The sequence below is a fragment of the Tachypleus tridentatus genome, chromosome 13, assembly GCF_004210375.1.
Source record: "Tachypleus tridentatus isolate NWPU-2018 chromosome 13, ASM421037v1, whole genome shotgun sequence".
Lineage (NCBI taxonomy): Eukaryota > Metazoa > Arthropoda > Merostomata > Xiphosura > Limulidae > Tachypleus > Tachypleus tridentatus.
Genome location: NC_134837.1, coordinates 204,339,137 through 204,359,138, shown reverse-complemented (window position 1 = coordinate 204,359,138; position 20,002 = coordinate 204,339,137). Strand labels below are relative to the sequence as shown.

The window sequence follows — 20,002 nt, the reverse complement described above, 5'->3', positions numbered from 1 at the left end:
GTCAATACATAGTTACATGTTGACTATTGTCAGTACATAATTACATGTAGACTATTGTCAGTACATAATTACATGTAGACTATTGTCAATACATAGTTACATGTTGACTATTGTCAGTACATAATTACATGTAGACTATTGTCAATACATAGTTACATGTAGACTATTGTCAGTACATAATTACATGTAGACTATTGTCAATACATAGTTACATGTAGACTATTGTCAGTACATAATTACATGTAGACTATTGTCAGTACATAATTACATGTAGACTATTGTCAGTACATAATTACATGTTGACTATTGTCAATACATAGTTACATGTTGACTATTGTCAGTACACATTTTCATGTAGACTATTGTCAATACATAGTTACATGTAGACTATTGTCAGTACATAATTACATGTAGACTATTGTCAGTACATAATTACATGTAGACTATTGTCAATACATAGTTACATGTAGACTATTATCAATACATAGTTACATGTTGACTATTGTCAGTACATAATTACATGTAGACTATTGTCAGTACATAATTACATGTAGACTATTGTCAATACATAGTTACATGTAGACTATTATCAATACATAGTTACATGTTGACTATTGTCAGTACATAATTACATGTAGACTATTGTCAATACATAGTTACATGTTGACTATTGTCAGTACACATTTTCATGTAGATTATTGTCGGTACATAATTACATGTAGACTAAAAATTTGTTTTTAACGTTGTTGTTTAGTCAGCAGTACATCAACGTCACAACGTGATATCTTTAAACAGTGCGAAACTATAGAGTACAGGTATCGTATTGGTAGTAAAATGTTACAAAACTATAGAGCACTGGTAATGTATTGGTAGTTAATGTTATAAAACTATAGAATACTGGTATTGTGTTGAATATTACAAAACTATAGAATGATGGTATCATGTTGAATATTACAAAACTATAGAGTGCAGGTATCGTGTTGAATATTACAAAACTATAGAACGAAGGTATCGTCCTGGTAGTTAAATGTTACAAAACTATAGAGTACTGGTATCGTATTGGTAGCTAAATGTTACAGAACTATAGCGTTCTGGTATCGTATTGGTAGTTATATGTTATAAACCTATAGAGTGCAGGTATCGTCCTGATAGTTAAATGTTACAAAACTATAGAGTACTGGTATCGTATTGGCAGCTAAATATTACAAAACTACACAGTAAGGATATCGTCTTTGTCCATCTTTGTTGAATTACTTAGAAGCGACGTTATGAAACATTGTTTATAACAATCCATCTTTGTTAAATGACTTAGAATGACGATATGATACACTGTTTATAACAATTACTCTTTGTTAGGTTAATGAGGAACTACAAATATTGTTACTTAATATTTTAAAATTAGACTGTGAGATTATAGGTACATTCGACAATATTGCAAGACATTTAGAACTAATGCCATAATTCTTTCTGTTTAAAAGCTCACTGTACTAACTTTGATTGTAAAATTTGTATGTATTTCCCCTAGTGACAAAAATGAGCAGACATTTTCTTATTATTGTTTATTCAAAACAAAATAAAACAAACCATAAATTGATCTTTCTTGCATATGGCTCAGTTGCTTTGCGCCATAAAACGCCAAACCCACCCTTTCACGTGTGTAGACATGAATCTACACGGACGAAGTAACATGTCCCCTTATTTTTAGTGACATCAAATTAATCCACTCATTCTGTTCCCCACCTCCTTTCCACCCGACAATATTCACACCAAAGTTACTCTTCTGAGTAACGAAATGGTTTCGTGATAAGGAACTGAAAATAGTTGTTGTATCCAGCGCTAAGAAACAGGTTTGTAATTTGCCTAGTCTTGTATAAGTGAACACTAAAAAAAAAATGAGATAGCACGCTAAGACGCGACACTTTAACGCGAAATTAATTTTGTCTTTGCTGTTTGGCTGAGAAATGAAGACATTACTTGTAAACCACTTGGTTTGGCAACATACCAACAAGAAAGGAGGACTTTTAATAGGGCCGCTAATTTGAAATAGCGTCATCCCGTTTGTTTATAAAAGGAGATTTTGTCATCGCCATCTCTAGTCACTAATATTTGGGAGACAAATAAATATAGCCAGATCAAGGAATAGTGTGGTTATTTATCATTTTCCAAAATGCTGTACTATAAGTAATTGCCACACGATCCTCATCCACTCAAACATTAAACGAATAAAAATTACAGTAAATGAGGCTGACATTTTGTATTCATACACACTTTAAACTCGTATTATTACGCTATAAGATTTTTTTTCTAAATCAAATATTTTCGGTTTTTTTACTTATCGTTTAAATTTTAGAATAACACTTCCACGTACACCTGAAAACGTCAACGGAAATTCTTTTCTCCCAATGCTGGTGTAATCAAGAATTTTGTTTACAAATTTTAAATAAGTGACAGTGAATGATACGTTAAAATGATTTCCAAATGTATTTTCTTTAATTGGTAAAAACGTATTGATATATTGTATAAAAAGGAGTCCTCAAGGCATATATATATATAGACATTCTCTAACTGAAACAAGCCACTACTGCCATCTACGTTCTGCTCACGTGACACATGCCAGACATAGTTCGCGTGTAGTTGCTACTCGCTACACATACATAACAGTAGCTATAACTTCTAGTTCTATCTGTAAGGTATTATTACACAGATTATTAAACGACATAACAAGATTTATCACCTGTTAATCGCTGGTGACGAGGATACCTAAACCGCGTGCATATAGACCTCGACGGCAGAATGTTTTTTCGTAGAATGTTGCTGTTTTTTTCTAAGTTTTGTTACACAACTTAAAGTCTAGCGGTTAGGACGTTTGATTAGCAATCTGCAGGTCGCAGGCTTGAATACCGTTATTCACCCTTTCAGTCGTGAGAGCGTTATTATGAGATAATCAATCCCACTATTCACTGGGAAGAAGAACCCCAAAAGCTGGCGGTGTGTGGCGCTAACTAGTTGTCTCTTATATTGTCTATCGCTTCTAAGTTACATATAGATAGTGTATATAGCTCTCGATAGCATTGGGCGAAATTCATTAAACAAACAAAAAGTTCTTCTTTAGGCATAAGGAAACAAAAACTGTTAGAAATTGTTTATAAACGATAGAGTAAGAAATGAGGCCTAACATCCTGACATTTTACCACTCAAATAAATTATTCTAGCATTTCTATAAATATATTTCTATCAAAAATTATTACTGCTAGTAAACGTAAGACACGTTGACTACGAGGTTCTTAGTGTAAAAACTTGAAGTGTAAGTTTCAATAAACACACTTATAATTAACCCTATACTGTAATAACCTTTATTGTAATAATATTTACTGTAATAAACTATACTGTAATAACCTTTATTTTAATAATCTTTACTGTAATAATATTTACTGTAATAAACTATACTGTAATAACTTTTACTGTAATAACCTTTATTGTAATAATCTTTACTGTAATAACCTTTATTTTAATAAACTATACTGTAATAACTTTTACTGAAATAATCTTTACTTTAATAACTTTTACTATAATAACCTTTATTGTAATAATCTTTACTGTAATAACCCTTTATTGTAATAATTTTTACTGCAATAACCTTTACTGTAATAATCTTTCCAGTAATAACCTTTACTGTAATAACCTTTATTGTAATACTGTTAACATAGTAAGATGGACTTATCCAGATATCGTTACATAGTTAGTTTACCTGTTCTTACTTGTACAGGATTATCTTTACATAGTTAGTTTACCTGTTCTTACTTGTATAGGATTATCGTCACATAGTTAGTTTACCTGGTCTTACTTGTATAGGATTATCGTCACATAGTTGGTTTACCTGGTGTTACTTGTACAGGATTATCGTCACATAGTTGGTTTACCTGGTGTTACTTGTACAGGATTATCGTTACATAGTTGGTTTACCTGGTGTTACTTGTACAGGATTATCGTTACATAGTTGGTTTACCTGGTCTTACTTGTACAGGATTATCGTTGTATAATTAGTTTACCTGTTCTTACCTCACAGAATACTACCATTTAGTTTACCTGTTCTTACCTCATATAATACTACCATCTAGTTCACCTGTTCTTACCTCACAGAATACTACCATTTAGTTTACCTGTTCTTACCTCATATAATACTACCATCTAGTTCACCTGTTCTTACCTCACAGAATACTATCATTTATTTTACCTGTTCTTACCTCATAGAATACTACCATTTAGTTTACCTGTTCTTACCTCACAGAATACTACCATCTAGTTCACCTGTTCTTACCTCACAGAATACTACCATTTAGTTTACCTGTTCTTACCTCATATAATACTACCATCTAGTTCACCTGTTCTTACCTCACAGAATACTACCATTTAGTTTACCTGTTCTTACCTCATATAATACTACCATTTAGTTTACCTGTTCTTACCTCATATAATACTACCATCTAGTTCACCTGTTCTTACCTCACAGAATACTATCATTTATTTTACCTGTTCTTACCTCATAGAATACTACCATTTAGTTTACCTGTTCTTACCTCATATAATACTACCATCTAGTTCACCTGTTCTTACCTCACAGAATACTATCATTTATTTTACCTGTTCTTACCTCATAGAATACTACCATTTAGTTTACCTGTTCTTACCTCATATAATACTACCATCTAGTTCACCTGTTCTTACCTCACAGAATACTATCATTTATTTTACCTGTTCTTACCTCATATAATACTACCATTTAGTTTACCTGTTCTTACCTCACAGAATACTACCATCTAGTTTACCTGTTCTTACCTCACAGAATACTACCATCTAGTTCACCTGTTCTTACCTCACAGAATACTACCATTTAGTTTACCTGTTCTTACCTCACAGAATACTACCATCTAGTTTACCTGTTCTTACCTCACAGAATACTACCATCTAGTTCACCTGTTCTTACCTCATATAATACTACCATTTAGTTTACCTGTTCTTACCTCACAGAATACTACCATCTAGTTTACCTGTTCTTACCTCACAGAATACTACCATCTAGTTCACCTGTTCTTACCTCACAGAATACTACCATTTAGTTTACCTGTTCTTACCTCACAGAATACTACCATCTAGTTCACCTGTTCTTACCTCATATAATACTACCATTTAGTTTACCTGTTCTTACCTCACAGAATACTACCATCTAGTTTACCTGTTCTTACCTCACAGAATACTACCATCTAGTTCACCTGTTCTTACCTCACAGAATACTACCATTTAGTTTACCTGTTCTTACCTCACAGAATACTACCATCTAGTTTACCTGTTCTTACCTCACAGAATACTACCATCTAGTTCACCTGTTCTTACCTCACAGAATACTACCATTTATTTTACCTGTTCTTACCTCACAGAATACTACCATCTAGTTTACCTGTTCTTACCTCACAGAATACTACCATCTAGTTCACCTGTTCTTACCTCATAGAATACTACCATTTAGTTTACCTGTTCTTACCTCACAGAATACTACAATTTAGTTTACCTGTTCTTACCTCACAGAATACTATCATTTATTTTACCTGTTCTTACCTCATAGAATACTACCATCTAGTTCACCTGTTCTTACCTCACAGAATACTACCATTTAGTTTACCTGTTCTTACCTCACAGAATACTATCATTTATTTTACCTGTTCTTACCTCATAGAATACTACCATCTAGTTCACCTGTTCTTACCTCACAGAATACTACCATTTATTTTACCTGTTCTTACCTCACAGACTACTACCATCTAGTTCACCTGTTCTTACCTCACAGAATACTACCATTTAGTTTACCTGTTCTTACCTCATATAATACTACCATTTAGTTTACCTGTTCTTACCTCATATAATACTACCATCTAGTTCACCTGTTCTTACCTCACAGAATACTATCATTTATTTTACCTGTTCTTACCTCATAGAATACTACCATTTAGTTTACCTGTTCTTACCTCATATAATACTACCATCTAGTTCACCTGTTCTTACCTCACAGAATACTATCATTTATTTTACCTGTTCTTACCTCATATAATACTACCATTTAGTTTACCTGTTCTTACCTCACAGAATACTACCATCTAGTTTACCTGTTCTTACCTCACAGAATACTACCATCTAGTTCACCTGTTCTTACCTCACAGAATACTACCATTTAGTTTACCTGTTCTTACCTCACAGAATACTACCATCTAGTTTACCTGTTCTTACCTCACAGAATACTACCATCTAGTTCACCTGTTCTTACCTCATATAATACTACCATTTAGTTTACTGGTTCTTACCTCACAGAATACTACCATCTAGTTTACCTGTTCTTACCTCACAGAATACTACCATCTAGTTCACCTGTTCTTACCTCACAGAATACTACCATTTAGTTTACCTGTTCTTACCTCACAGAATACTACCATCTAGTTCACCTGTTCTTACCTCATATAATACTACCATTTAGTTTACCTGTTCTTACCTCACAGAATACTACCATCTAGTTTACCTGTTCTTACCTCACAGAATACTACCATCTAGTTCACCTGTTCTTACCTCACAGAATACTACCATTTAGTTTACCTGTTCTTACCTCACAGAATACTACCATCTAGTTTACCTGTTCTTACCTCACAGAATACTACCATCTAGTTCACCTGTTCTTACCTCACAGAATACTACCATTTATTTTACCTGTTCTTACCTCACAGAATACTACCATCTAGTTTACCTGTTCTTACCTCACAGAATACTACCATCTAGTTCACCTGTTCTTACCTCATAGAATACTACCATTTAGTTTACCTGTTCTTACCTCACAGAATACTACAATTTAGTTTACCTGTTCTTACCTCACAGAATACTATCATTTATTTTACCTGTTCTTACCTCATAGAATACTACCATCTAGTTCACCTGTTCTTACCTCACAGAATACTACCATTTAGTTTACCTGTTCTTACCTCACAGAATACTATCATTTATTTTACCTGTTCTTACCTCATAGAATACTACCATCTAGTTCACCTGTTCTTACCTCACAGAATACTACCATTTATTTTACCTGTTCTTACCTCACAGACTACTATCGTTAGTTTACCTGTTCTTACCTCACAGAATACTACCTTTCAGTTTACCTGTTCTTACCTCAAACATCAAACACCTGGACATGTTTATGTTTCTTACTAAAAGTTTTACTAGTATTTTTAGCATAGAACATTAAGTAAACATTTATACTGTAAGTATGTGAAAATCTCTCATGCAGTTTTAGTGATGGCTTCACTTTCAACATGCGATATACAAAGGGGAAAAAAGAAACAGGTTATGGTCCCTAAAGATGAATGATAGATCGTCTTGTAACTATATTCGTAAGGCTTAATGGCTGAAGTGCTCGACCCAAGGTTTCAAACCACCGTAACCAATCTTGTTTGTCCTTTCAGCCGCTGGGGCGTTATATGCAACAGCCAATCGTACTGTTCGTTGTTTAAGAAGTAGCCCAAGAGCTGGCTGTGGGTGGTGTTGGCTAGCTACCTTCCTTCTAGTGTTACACTGTTCAATTAGGGATAGTTAGAACAGATAGTCCTACAAACAAAACTTTCTACGCATACAGTTACGTTGATGCAGCCTGGTCACAACCATCAAATAAAAAAAAAAACATTCCAGAAACAACCATACAGTTGAAATATCCAACAACACAAAAATCCAACAATTGAATATACTTGTAATCGAACCAAACAAACCTTATCTTCGGAATAATAAAAATACATTCAGGAAACAGTACAGAAACCCCCAAGACAATACACACAGTTTCAACCCTTAATAAAAAAACAACAAACAACACTATTGATAATACCACACATAAGGCGCATATTGATGAGACATTATATTACTGAACAGGTAACCAAGTATCCAGAACCAAGTAAAAATAAAAGTCCAGAACTTAACGTACATCGATCACAGGATATAAATCAATTATATCAAAAGGGTAAATACGTCAAAACAATAATAAACCACCTTAAGGAAGAGGTCAAACCTTCACTTCATCCTCAACATAAGACCGAAATTCCGGTGATTGAGAGGGAGAAAGAAGGGAGGTTAAATGGTTTGTATGTGTATCAACAACTGCATGGTTTGTGCGTGTATCAACAACTGCCCAATAAGCTTCCTGTCTGATTTATTTCCACCATTTTGTAAACGTCAAGGAGCACGTGAACCTTCCTGAAACTGTGATAGTGACTAGAGTTTTATACAGAGATTTGAGGTTAGCAATGAGATTGATTACGTATTTCTCTCCATAAATTAAATAAGTATAAAGAATAATGCTTAAAACAATAAACAAGTGACGATCACATGGAACACCACACTAAATCTAACTTTGTTCTTTTCACTCGTAAGGATGTAATAAAAGCTCACCGGTCACGTGACGAAACTGACGCAAGGTGTTAATATCCCAACAGTTCTGGCGTTATCTCGTAATTAAACACGCGACTAATGAGCACACGGTGGTAACATTTAGATATTTGTGTTCCAAGAAATACGAGAGGTTGAGGTTTTTTTAGATGAAGTATCATAGTTCTTCGCCAGATGTCCCTTTGTTTCTATAGTTTGACCAATATCGTCTCCAAACAAAACCAAATTTAGTGGGTTTTAGATAAAGTCTCCCACATGTGTCTTCTACCTCCAGCAAAAACATCCAACTTTATTGGTAAATTAAACCTAGAATCACTTAATGACATCAGTTTTTCTCGCACACAAAATTACGGCAGCAAAAAAGATAATTGTTTTGTTTTTGTTTGTTTTTAATTTCGCGCAAAGCTACGCGAGAGCTATCTGCGCTACCCGTCCCTAATTTAGCAGTATAACAAAAATTTAATAAACAACATTAACTTTTAGCAGCAGACGTATTTAGGTGACAGTATAAATATAAAACCTTTAATAAACCAACAACAGGTATCTATTAAATTTATAAAGTAACAAATATACAGTAATTATTACTCAAATTATTATTTCAATCATTCTTAATGTATCAAACGTCTGTATGCAAAGTCAAAAACTATGAAGATATAGTTAATTAGAAAGTTTAGCTATAACCAGGTTTTTTCGCCCTTAGATAGTTGCCCCTTCCCCTGTCAGCGTACCTACACCCACATTCAGCTTGTAGGTCCTTCAGTTAGTTGGTTGAAGGTTTACAAAAAAAGATGATCAGTCCCCCCCCCAAATTATCACGAATATCAGCTGTCCTCACACCTTATGTTATTAGAAGTGCTCAAACAAGGTTCTAATTGGAGTGTTGAACCACACAGACAAAAACATTAGACAGTGTTTTAATTCTAAAAAATTATTAATACTATGGGTTCTTATCTACTTGTGGAATCGTTGTAAAAGTTCGTCATTTTTCCATTTTGTAATTTTATACCGGAAGCACATTACGTCACGCATGTTACACTAAATACGTACAAATCAGTGACACTCCCGAAGCAATTCTCTTGTTTCGTTGGGACAAATAAAAAATAAAATGAGCGAATCGCGCGTGGGATGTACGGTTCTTGTCAAAGAAATATTTAAATTACTTGATGTTAAAACAAGTGGGAAAGATGCGTCATTTTATTTTTAGAACATCTACGACATGAGTAGATGATGGAAGATATATTAATGGCAGAATGCCGAATAGAAATGGTAACAGTTTGCTTTTAAACAGCAGCAAATGCCAGTAAAACTCTGAATTATATCCTCACACAGGGTTTTGACCTCTGACCCTTATTCTTATTTATAAAATCCTTTGTTTTACACATAATATTCCACATCATATGGAGAAATACACTGGTAGCTGGAGATCCCACAAGATATTTAATAATACAGAGTATTTTGTGAATTTTAAGGTGTATCAAAGGATCTGTAAGACAAAGAATTTGTGTTTATGTAGTAACTTATAGCATGGTGTTCTTTTGTATATCTAGAAGTATTCTCTTATTGGAGAACACCATATATCTGGAGGTCTTCTCTTATTGGAGAATAGCATATATCTGGAGGTCTTCTCTTATTGGAAAATAGCATATATTTGGAGGTCTTCTACTATTGAAGAACAGTGTATATCTGGAAGTCTTCTCTTATTGGAAAACAGTGTACATCTGAAGGTCTTTTCTTACTGGAGAACAGTGTATATCTGAATATCTTCTCTTGTTGGAGAATAGTGTAGATCTAAAAGTATTTATTGTTGGAGAACAGTGTATATCTGGAGGACTTTTCTTATTGGAGAACAGTGTATATCTGAATATCTTTTCTTATTGGAGATCTTCTCTTACTGTAGCACAGTGTATATCTGAATATCTTTTCTTGTTGGAGAATAGTGTATATCTTAAAGTCTTCTCTTATTGGAGAACAGTGTATATCTGGAGGATATTTCTTATTGGAGAACAATGTACATCTGAATATCTTCTCTTGTTGGAGAACAGTGTATATCTGGAGGTTTTCTCTTATAAAAGGACAATTTAACATCAATCTGTAATAAATAACATCCACGACAGTTGAGAAATGTTGAACATCAGTTTAATCTGTAGTCCCCTAAAAAACACGTCGCTCTGTAATTTATGTGTATAAAGAACTTTATTTATACATGATTGTTCCATTCATTCTCTTTCATTAAATACATAAGGAAACGAACAGGAAAGAAACAGCTTTGATCACGTGCTTGGTGAGAATAACTATTTTAAATATGTTTTATTGTCTGTTTATCGAATTATCCGTCTCTACTGATCCGTCTGTATATCTCTCTGAGTAACCATCTGTATATCTGTTCATATGTATCTAGATGTTTGTCTGTGTATTTCTCTAAATACTAAAACATCTATAAGTTTAAATATATTTAGTCAAAATTACTCTTAAAAGACTTGGGTCTTACAAGATGGATGCCAAAGTAAAATGGAACAAGATATATACACAGAGGTGACACGTACAGTGTACGCTCTAATAATTCCAGTTAGACTCTTTAATTGCAGAGGGTATCCGTCTTAGCTTGTCGAACCAGATCTGACAGCTGTACTGGTTTTTAATTCGGAACTTGTCACACATTATCTTCACGAGAAACTATTTTCGTGAGCTTGTCTGAAAGAATGGCTGGTGTAACCCACGTCTGCCTTACAGAACCAGAGCTTGTCTGAAAGAATGGCTGGTGTAACCCGCGTCTGCCTTACAGAACCAGAGCTTGTCTGAAAGAATGGCTGGTGTAACCCACGTCTGCCTTACAGAACCAGAGCTTGTCTGAAAGAATGGCTGGTGTAACCCGCGTCTGCCTTACAGAACCAGAGCTTGTCTGAAAGAATGGCTGGTGTAACCCACGTCTGCCTTACAGAACCAGAGCTTGTCTGAAAGAATGGCTGGTGTAACCCACGTCTGCCTTACAGAACCAGAGCTTGTCTGAAAGAATGGCTGGTGTAACCCGCGTCTGCCTTACAGAACCAGAGCTTGTCTGAAAGAATGGCTGGTGTAACCCACGTCTGCCTTACAGAACCAGAGCTTGTCTGAAAGAATGGCTGGTGTAACCCGCGTCTGCCTTACAGAACCAGAGCTTGTCTGAAAGAATGGCTGGTGTAACCCACGTCTGCCTTACAGAACCAGAGCTTGTCTGAAAGAATGGCTGGTGTAACCCACGTCTGCCTTACAGAACCAGAGCTTGTCTGAAAGAATGGCTGGTGTAACCCACGTCTGCCTTACAGAACCAGAGCTTGTCTGAAAGAATGGCTGGTGTAACCCACGTCTGCCTTACAGAACCAGAGCTTGTCTGAACGAATGGCTGGTGTAACCCGCGTCTGCCTTACAGAACCATACTTCAAACTGGTAACAAGGAAACGCAGACAAGAGCTCTACCTGGCTCTCAGCCAATAAGAAGCGCGAGAAAACCTTCATCTTCCAGAAGGAGGGGGATAAATGCTGAGGACTTTACCCAAACGATCAAGAGAATGTTCACGTCTTTAATCTTCACGCGATGTTGAACAAAAGGAAGAATCTTGGTTTGTTTTCTGTATTTTTCGATCGAAGAGCGTCACAAAATGTCGAAACAAGTTAACACTTTTCTAACAAAACATTCAACACCTTATTTTAAAGAAAATCAATGAAATTGCACGTAAAAGACGAAAACGGATAGAAAGTCATATGTGACGTAAAATTTTTTTTCAGACAGGAAGTTATAAAGATGTATGTACACAAAATCCTTTTTACCTGTAGGCATCAAGAGCTGATATTTCACACAGAGTCGTCTTTATAATGGGTCGCTTTACACAGACTTGGTCTCTGACACATAAAATTCAGGACCCTAAATCTTCAATTTTAAACAAAGTCCTTTGAAATATCTAGCCTAATTCCATGATCTAAATTGGGATTACGACCGAAAATGTCGTAAACAGCGCGGGTACGCAAATGTTGAAACAAAGCAATCTAGTTTTTTAAATTACAAATGTGAGAAGCGTTTATGTAATCGGCTATACTTATGACCAAGTTATTTTAAGTTTCGCTCCAAGTACGTAACTTTCTCAGACTGAAATTCACTGTTATTATTAACCAAAACGTCGTTGCTAGACTGGTTTCACAGCAGGAAGACAACCATCAAAACCAGAATTACTTTTTATGTATGAAACAGGAAACACTAAAACCTGATGCGAGGAATGCTGTCGCCTCAAAATTTGTCCTATCTTTCACAGACAGCCAATAAAACCCTTGATATCATTATTGATACCACAGAGCTGAGTGGTTGTAACTTGCAAGTTTAATATTTAAATTATCATATTTTTGTGATTTCTTTTACTACCTTTTGTTTCTTTATTCGAGCCGTTGAAAACTGAATAGTCAGATTATTAATAATACTTTATTTCAAAGTAATTATTATTTCTGGTTTGGGGAACAAAAGAAACATATCTTGGATTATTATCAGAAAACAACATAAGCGAACTGTAATCCAAAAATCTATTCATAATTGCGCCTGATTAAAAGTCCTAGGTTCAAATACGTATATTTGATACAGGGGGTAGAGGGATGGAAGATTAAACCGTGTAACTGTTCTTAACTTTTAAAATAAACACATCAAAATTACCCTATGACCTAAGTGTTACCTTGACCTTGACATGAGTTAAAAAGTACGACGTTTCCAAATGTTGGTGAGCATGACAAATGGTGCGAATCTTCCAGATATCGGTTCTGCCGGTTTCGCATGCGACGATTAACAAGTATCTGCTGTGGCATCCACGTGGGTAAAGGATCAGTGTAGTCCATTAGGGATAGCACTGAAACCACTTCGAACAGTATTCTTAACATAGGTAGCGCTGCTGCTCAATCTCTGAAGAAATGTTGAGAACTTGTTATCGCAACAAAGTGATTTGATAAAACTAATCACAGACAAGTAGACGTGAGAAAAATATATAACTTTCTGGTTAGAGACGTCCCAGCACCAATTGTAATAATACAAACACATAGCCTGAGAACTATGAAGACACCCACTCTTTGCTTTCGAAGCTTGTGACAAAATTAACTCCGAGTCGGCAACGCTGGCCAGCCAGCAACATGACGAAATCTGTACACACAGAGACATACGGTTGACAACAAAGTGACATCATGTGCACGCCTGTTTCGCGAATATTTATTGATTTACACTGGCAGAGGGCCCTAGTGCTGGTGGCATTAATCTTACAGCCAAGAAGTTCATTACGTTGTTTTATGTGGTTCAAACACATGATACGATTTCCACTTAACTTATGAATATTATAACCTCAGTTTTCAATGACTCCTTCTCTCTGTAAGACTTCTACGGTTACGGCATTATTCTGATGAATCATTCAACTAACAAACCTTTCACCCGTCTTCAACAGAAGTCTTCTCACAGATGAAACACAGAAAGCTGTGTCTCATTTACATGTTACAAGTGTCAGAATATTTTTTTTAAATAAGAGAATCCTACAGACGGTTTGTTCTTTATGCAACACAATGTATCGAGTAAAAAGATGTCACAAAACAATAGATTTCCTTTACGTTCATTTATAACACAGCCAAAAAACATTTACAGGGCTTGTTTAGTCCTAAGATAATGAAGTTGTCTTAAGACAGTGAAGTTATTTTAATACACTGAGATAGCTTTAAGACATTGAAGTAATCCTAAAACAGTGAAGTTGCTCTGAGACAGCGAATTTTTTAAGACAGTGAATTTGTCTAAAAACCTTAAAGTAGTCCTAAGACAGGAAAACAGTCTTAAGATAGTGCTTATAAAGTTTTCTACATAGGAACCGTTAACATACTGCCTTTAATGCCTCCATATGAATTGAAGAAACTAAAATCTAAGTTGTTAACTTTTGCAAATACACAAATTTAACTTGAAAGTTTTTTTTTAAAAACCTGTGGTTCGTTTGGATTATTGGTTTAAATTTAAAGATACTCTTACCCCATCTACAAATCCACACATCTAAGATGCAACCATGACTATGTGGGATCAGTCATTCATTGATGGGGTCCAGCAATTAAAGAGCATGCGCAGAATACCCACACTTTTAACGTGTCTTACTAGATTCTGCTAACTTACCGTCTGGTGAAGCTCATTAAACCTACATCAATCAAATCAACACATATATATATATATATATGCACTGCTGGCCAAAATCTTGAGGCCAATGAACATAAAGAAAAAAATGCACTTTGCCTTGTTAGTCTCAACCACTTATTTGAGTAGAGCTTCAAAAGATGAAAATAAGAAAAGGGAAAAAAAATTTTTAGCATTTAATAGGGAAAATGTAAACACTATGAAATAGCCTAAATACCAGCTGGTCAAAAGTTTAAGACCATACTGAAACGAAGCGTTAATCGGTAAACATATAACGAAATTTAGTCATTTGTGTTCAACCATTAGCGTTGTCAACATCTCCCACTGATATCTCCTGAGTAAAAACATGGCAAAGGCTAAAACGTTGACAGAGTTTGAACGTGGCAAACTTGTCAAGCTGCAAAAGCAAAGTCTCTCTCAACGTGCCATCCCTGGTGAGATTGGGCATAGTAAAACTGCTGTTGCAAATTTCTTCAGAGACCCTGAGGGATACGGAATGAGAATTTCAAGTGGTCGGCCCAAGAAAATTTCGCCGGCGTTAAGCAGAAGGATTCGACGGGTTGTCCAGCAAGACACCAGCCGATTGTCGAACCAGATTAAGGCCCTTACGAACGCAGAATGCAGCGTAAGGACAATAGAAGAGCATCTACGAGAGAAAGGCTTTAAAAACCGTAAACGTCTTCAAAGGCCATTCCTCCTACCACACCACGAAACAGCTCGGTTAAACTTTGCTGAGAAGCACAAACATGGGACATAGAAAAGTGAACGAAGGTTTTGATCTCTGATGAGAAAAAAATTAACCTGGATGGTCCAGATGGCTTCCAACCGTACTGGCACGATAAGGATATCCCACCGGAGACATTTTCTAAACGACACAGTGGAGGAGGTTCCATCATGATCGGGGGTGCTTTCTCCTTCCATGGAACAATGGAGCTTCAAGTTCTACAAGAGCGTCAAACAGCAGCTGGCTACATTGGCATATTGGAGAGAGCATCCTTATTGTCTGAAGGACCTCGCTTATGTGGAAATGACTGAATCTTTCAGCAGGAGAGCTGAAATCCACAATGCCCGCAGGATAAAAGACTTTTTCATGGCGAATAACGTGATTCTTTTGAACCATCCAGCGTGTTCGCCCGAACTGAACCTCATTGAAAATGTTTGGGGGTGGATGGCAAAGGAAGTCTATAGAAATGGACGTTAATTCCAAACAGTGCATGATCTTCGTGAAGCCATCTTCACCACTTAGAATAACATTCCAGTCAGCCTTCTGCAAACGCTTTTTTCGACCAAGCCAAAGCGAATATTTGCAGTTATTCGTAATGATGGCCGTGCAACTCACTACTGAGACCTCTTGTTGGGCATTTCCTACCCTGTTTAGAACTTCTTTTTGGAATGGCCTTAAACTTTTGACCGGCTAGTATTTAGACTAATTTCATAGTGTTCACATTTTCCCTATTAAATGCTAAAAAAGTTTTTATTTTTATTTTCCCTTATTTTCATCTTTCGAAGCTCTACTCAAATTAGTGGTTGAGTCAATCCCACATTCGTTGGTAAAAGAGTAGCCCAAGAGTTCGCGGTGGGTGGTTATGACAAGCTGCCTTCCTCTAATCTTACACTGCTAAATTAGGGACAGCTAGCGCAGATAGCTCTCGAATAGCTTTGCGCGAAATTCAAAAAAATAACACACTGTTTAATGTTCAAATTAAATGGTCACCCTTGAGATATAACTAATAAAGTGTAATTAACGTAAATAAGTAATTCAGGCTTAGCAAGTAACGTAACGAGTAGTCTTACCTAATTTGTATTAATAACGTAAATAAGTAATTTAGGCTTAGCAAACAAGGTAACGATTTCTACAGAGTTGCGTCATTAGTAATTCATCCCCTGGTAACTGTTTGTCTTGGTCGAACCAAATAAACTCGTTTTTAATGTATCTGCTCTGAAAAAAGTTTCGGGTTGTTGTTTTAGCCGTCTTGGAAACCTACAACCAGGGGTTGAGACATTAATACTATTCGAATTTCAAAAGAATTCTTTGTTTGTCAAAAATCAGTTCATATCGAAATAATTTCCCCGAGGGTTAGAATTAATACAATTAGCACTGGAAACACCCCCTGAAGAGTAACACCACTGTGAATAGTTTATGATAACGTAATAATGTTGTATATTTATAACAGACGGTTTTATACATCATCAGTTAAAGCTGTCTTCAAACTTTTACTTTGTAAGAAGTGGATTTCTAGTCATCACATTGTGGAAAAGATCCAGTGGCTTACTAACAGATCTTATATAAGTCCAGTGACTTACTAACCCATCTTATATAAGTCTAGTGTATTATAAACACATCTTTTATTGGTCCAGTGACTCACTAACCCATCTTATATAGGTCTAGTGTATTATAAACACATCTTTTATTGGTCCAGTGACTTACTAACCCATCTTATATAGGTCTAGTGTATTATAAACACATCTTTTATTGGTCCAGTGACTTACTAACCCATCTTATATAGGTCTAGTGTATTATAAACACATTGTATATAGGTCCAGTGACAAAATAACACATCTTATATAGGTCTAGTGTATTATAAATACATTGTATATAGGTCCAGTGACAAAATAACCCATCTTATATAGGTCTAGTGTATTATAAATACATTGTATATAGGTCCAGTGACATACTAACACATCGTATATACGTCCAGTGACTTACTAACACATCTCATAGAGGTCTAGTGTATTATAAATACATTGTATCTAAGTTCAATGACTTACTAAAACACATCTTATGTAGGTCCAGTGACTTACTAACACATCGTTTTTACGTCCAGTGACTTACTAACACATAGTGCTAGAACTACTTAATGTTATCAACAACTCATAGTTTTTGTAAGAAAAATTCTACAGATTATTCAAAAATTTGAGTCCAATGACACAGTACTGAGGCCATCCATTTAAATCTGGATTGAATAATACCCAAAACTTCTCAAAAAACAGATTCTAAACTAAAGTTATGACTGTGGCGCTATCTAACAAACAAATATGAAGTTTTGAAAAACTATTTATTATAAATTCATCTGTGTACAAAACTTTCAGCTCAAACAGTGTGATATGATCATCCGCAACATTCAACGGCTAAGTACATTCAACTTTCAAACACATCCAAACAGGTAAGTATTGTATACTTTGTGTTGAATAGTAACGATTATTTTGCCATCTTTCGAATAAATTGTGCATCTAAAGCCAAAAAAAGTCTCAATGGAAAAACTCACCATTCAGGTTTTGTTTCACTTCCACAATCACTCATGCATTTTAACCATTATCTCATAGAGAAAATAAGCTAAAGGCGACTTAAATGTCATAATTATAACCAAAACAAACAATGGTTAAAGTGCACTAACTTATTTTTATTTGTTATTAAGTTTTACTTTTGTGTAAAATTAGTTGTTAGAAAGGGTTGCCATCTAGTGTACTAAAAGTAAACTTTAGAACTTCATTATGTGCCGATAGACGGCAGGAGTGAAAAGTATTATTCTTTGTTGATGTACACAATCAGCTGTTACAAATTCCAGTTAATACTGCTTTATTGTCTCTGCTAGAAAATATATTTAATTATGTGATATTATTGTCACACACTGTTTCATAAAACAAACGAGTCACCGGCATGCTTACGAAAAATTCAGGGATTCGATTCCCCATGCTGAACAAAAAACTACAAATCCCTATTTCGACTCCATCAAATGTAATTCTAGGTAACACTGTAGAGACAAAATAGGGGTTTTTAGTTTGAGTAAATAAAGTTATAGTATCTACAGACTTGTTCTTCACATTCTTACGGTCCCTGTTTAAAGGTTTGTAAGTTCTCAAGTTTTTTATTTATTTATCTTGTTTGCCGGCTTATTTATATTCAACTATTGATTACTTAATACAGTAAACTTTATACATCGTAATAATGATAAATATAGCGAGTAGCCAGTTGATACGGTTCATGCTGATTTACTGTAGCTACTGACTATTTGATGGATATTTGTTTGAGTATATAGTGAGCTGTTATAGTTTCTATGTAAATAATTATCTATATATAATACATAGCAATGGACAAATATATGCCTAGACTAAAGCAACAACCACATATAATATTTTACCAGTAGGAAAGCTGCCTTTTCAAATAAAATAAAAAATGTGTCTTAAAACTGAATATCGTGTCTACTGATTTTTTTATTACTTCACTTCATACATAATATGAGACTTGAATCCTTAAACACACCGAATTTATAATCCATAAAGCATTTAATAGCTATATCTTAGTCGTATGATGTTGGCTGACAATTCCTGTTTGACCATGCACTTAACATTTTAAAGGAACACTCTATGTACGTAAGAAACCCAAATTAAAGGGGTAATGACAATGTTATTTACACAAGAATTGTGATGTTTTTTGTTGTATGTTAAACACAAACGAAACAAAACAACGTTTTAATGCCCCTAAATCTTCACAGTATCGCATTTAGTATTCTATAACAAGTTTGTATACAGCATACCAAACTGTTTCTGTTGTAGGCTAGCAAGAGATATAATAAGAAGAAGAAAGATTACAAACAGGTCGTTTTGAAATAATTTGACTAAATTGAGACAGAGATTCCAGGTTCGACCTCACAGACCTTATTAATATCAGTGACTGCATCCGGTCTAGGCAGGATATGATGAAATGCCGAAGAAAACTGATTAGAACCTAGTTTCCATTTTAATGGCAAGCGCTAATCATTAGAATTCATATTTCACATTACGATACAGTAGACTTCGTCGATACAAGAATCACACAAAGTCTGCGCAATGGGGACTACCTTGGTCTGTCACCTATTGGTGAAAGTTTTAATTATATTAATTACACGACGGCAGTAACTATAATAGCACAACATGGGTTCGATGAAATTAAATCCGTTACCGTAATAGTAGTTCACTTATCACCATAGAAACTGAGTGATAGAGAAAAATACCCTTCAGCTCTTCGGTTCTTCCATGGTTTATCTTTTACAGTTTCACACTTTGATAATTATAGATTTTCGAATTTTAGCTCAGAGACTTGAAATCAAATTCTATTTTACTGAGTACAAAAGAAAGATTAGAGACTCAGAAAAACGTGTGTATTGTAGTTATACCTACTCTATCGTTTTGGGGAAAACTCACGCAATCTAATAAGATATAGAACTAAATATGTTTTCTATATCATGAAAATACAGAACTACTAAATGTTTTATATTTAAAGAGGACGTAGATTTTAATACCTGATAAAGAAATGAAGGTACTAGGATAAATGAGGTGGATTACATCAATGTGAAGGAAGGAAGGTAGTGGTAGTAAGCAAACTGAATTACA

The 20,002-nt window shown here is 35.0% G+C and overlaps 1 protein-coding gene and 1 long non-coding RNA gene across 2 annotated transcripts in view; one reads left to right on the top strand and one right to left on the bottom strand.

The window, feature by feature from the left end:
- Positions 1-13,702, bottom strand: part of LOC143239692 (uncharacterized) — a 28,975-nt gene extending 15,273 nt beyond the window's left edge. Inside the window, exon 1 of the long non-coding RNA XR_013021312.1 lies at positions 13,158-13,702. This is a non-coding gene — a long non-coding RNA (uncharacterized LOC143239692). The remainder of the gene's footprint in view (positions 1-13,157) is intronic.
- LOC143239685 (pleckstrin homology domain-containing family G member 7-like) overlaps positions 1-20,002 on the top strand; it is a 406,704-nt gene that overhangs the window by 269,213 nt on the left and 117,489 nt on the right. The window lies entirely within an intron of this gene.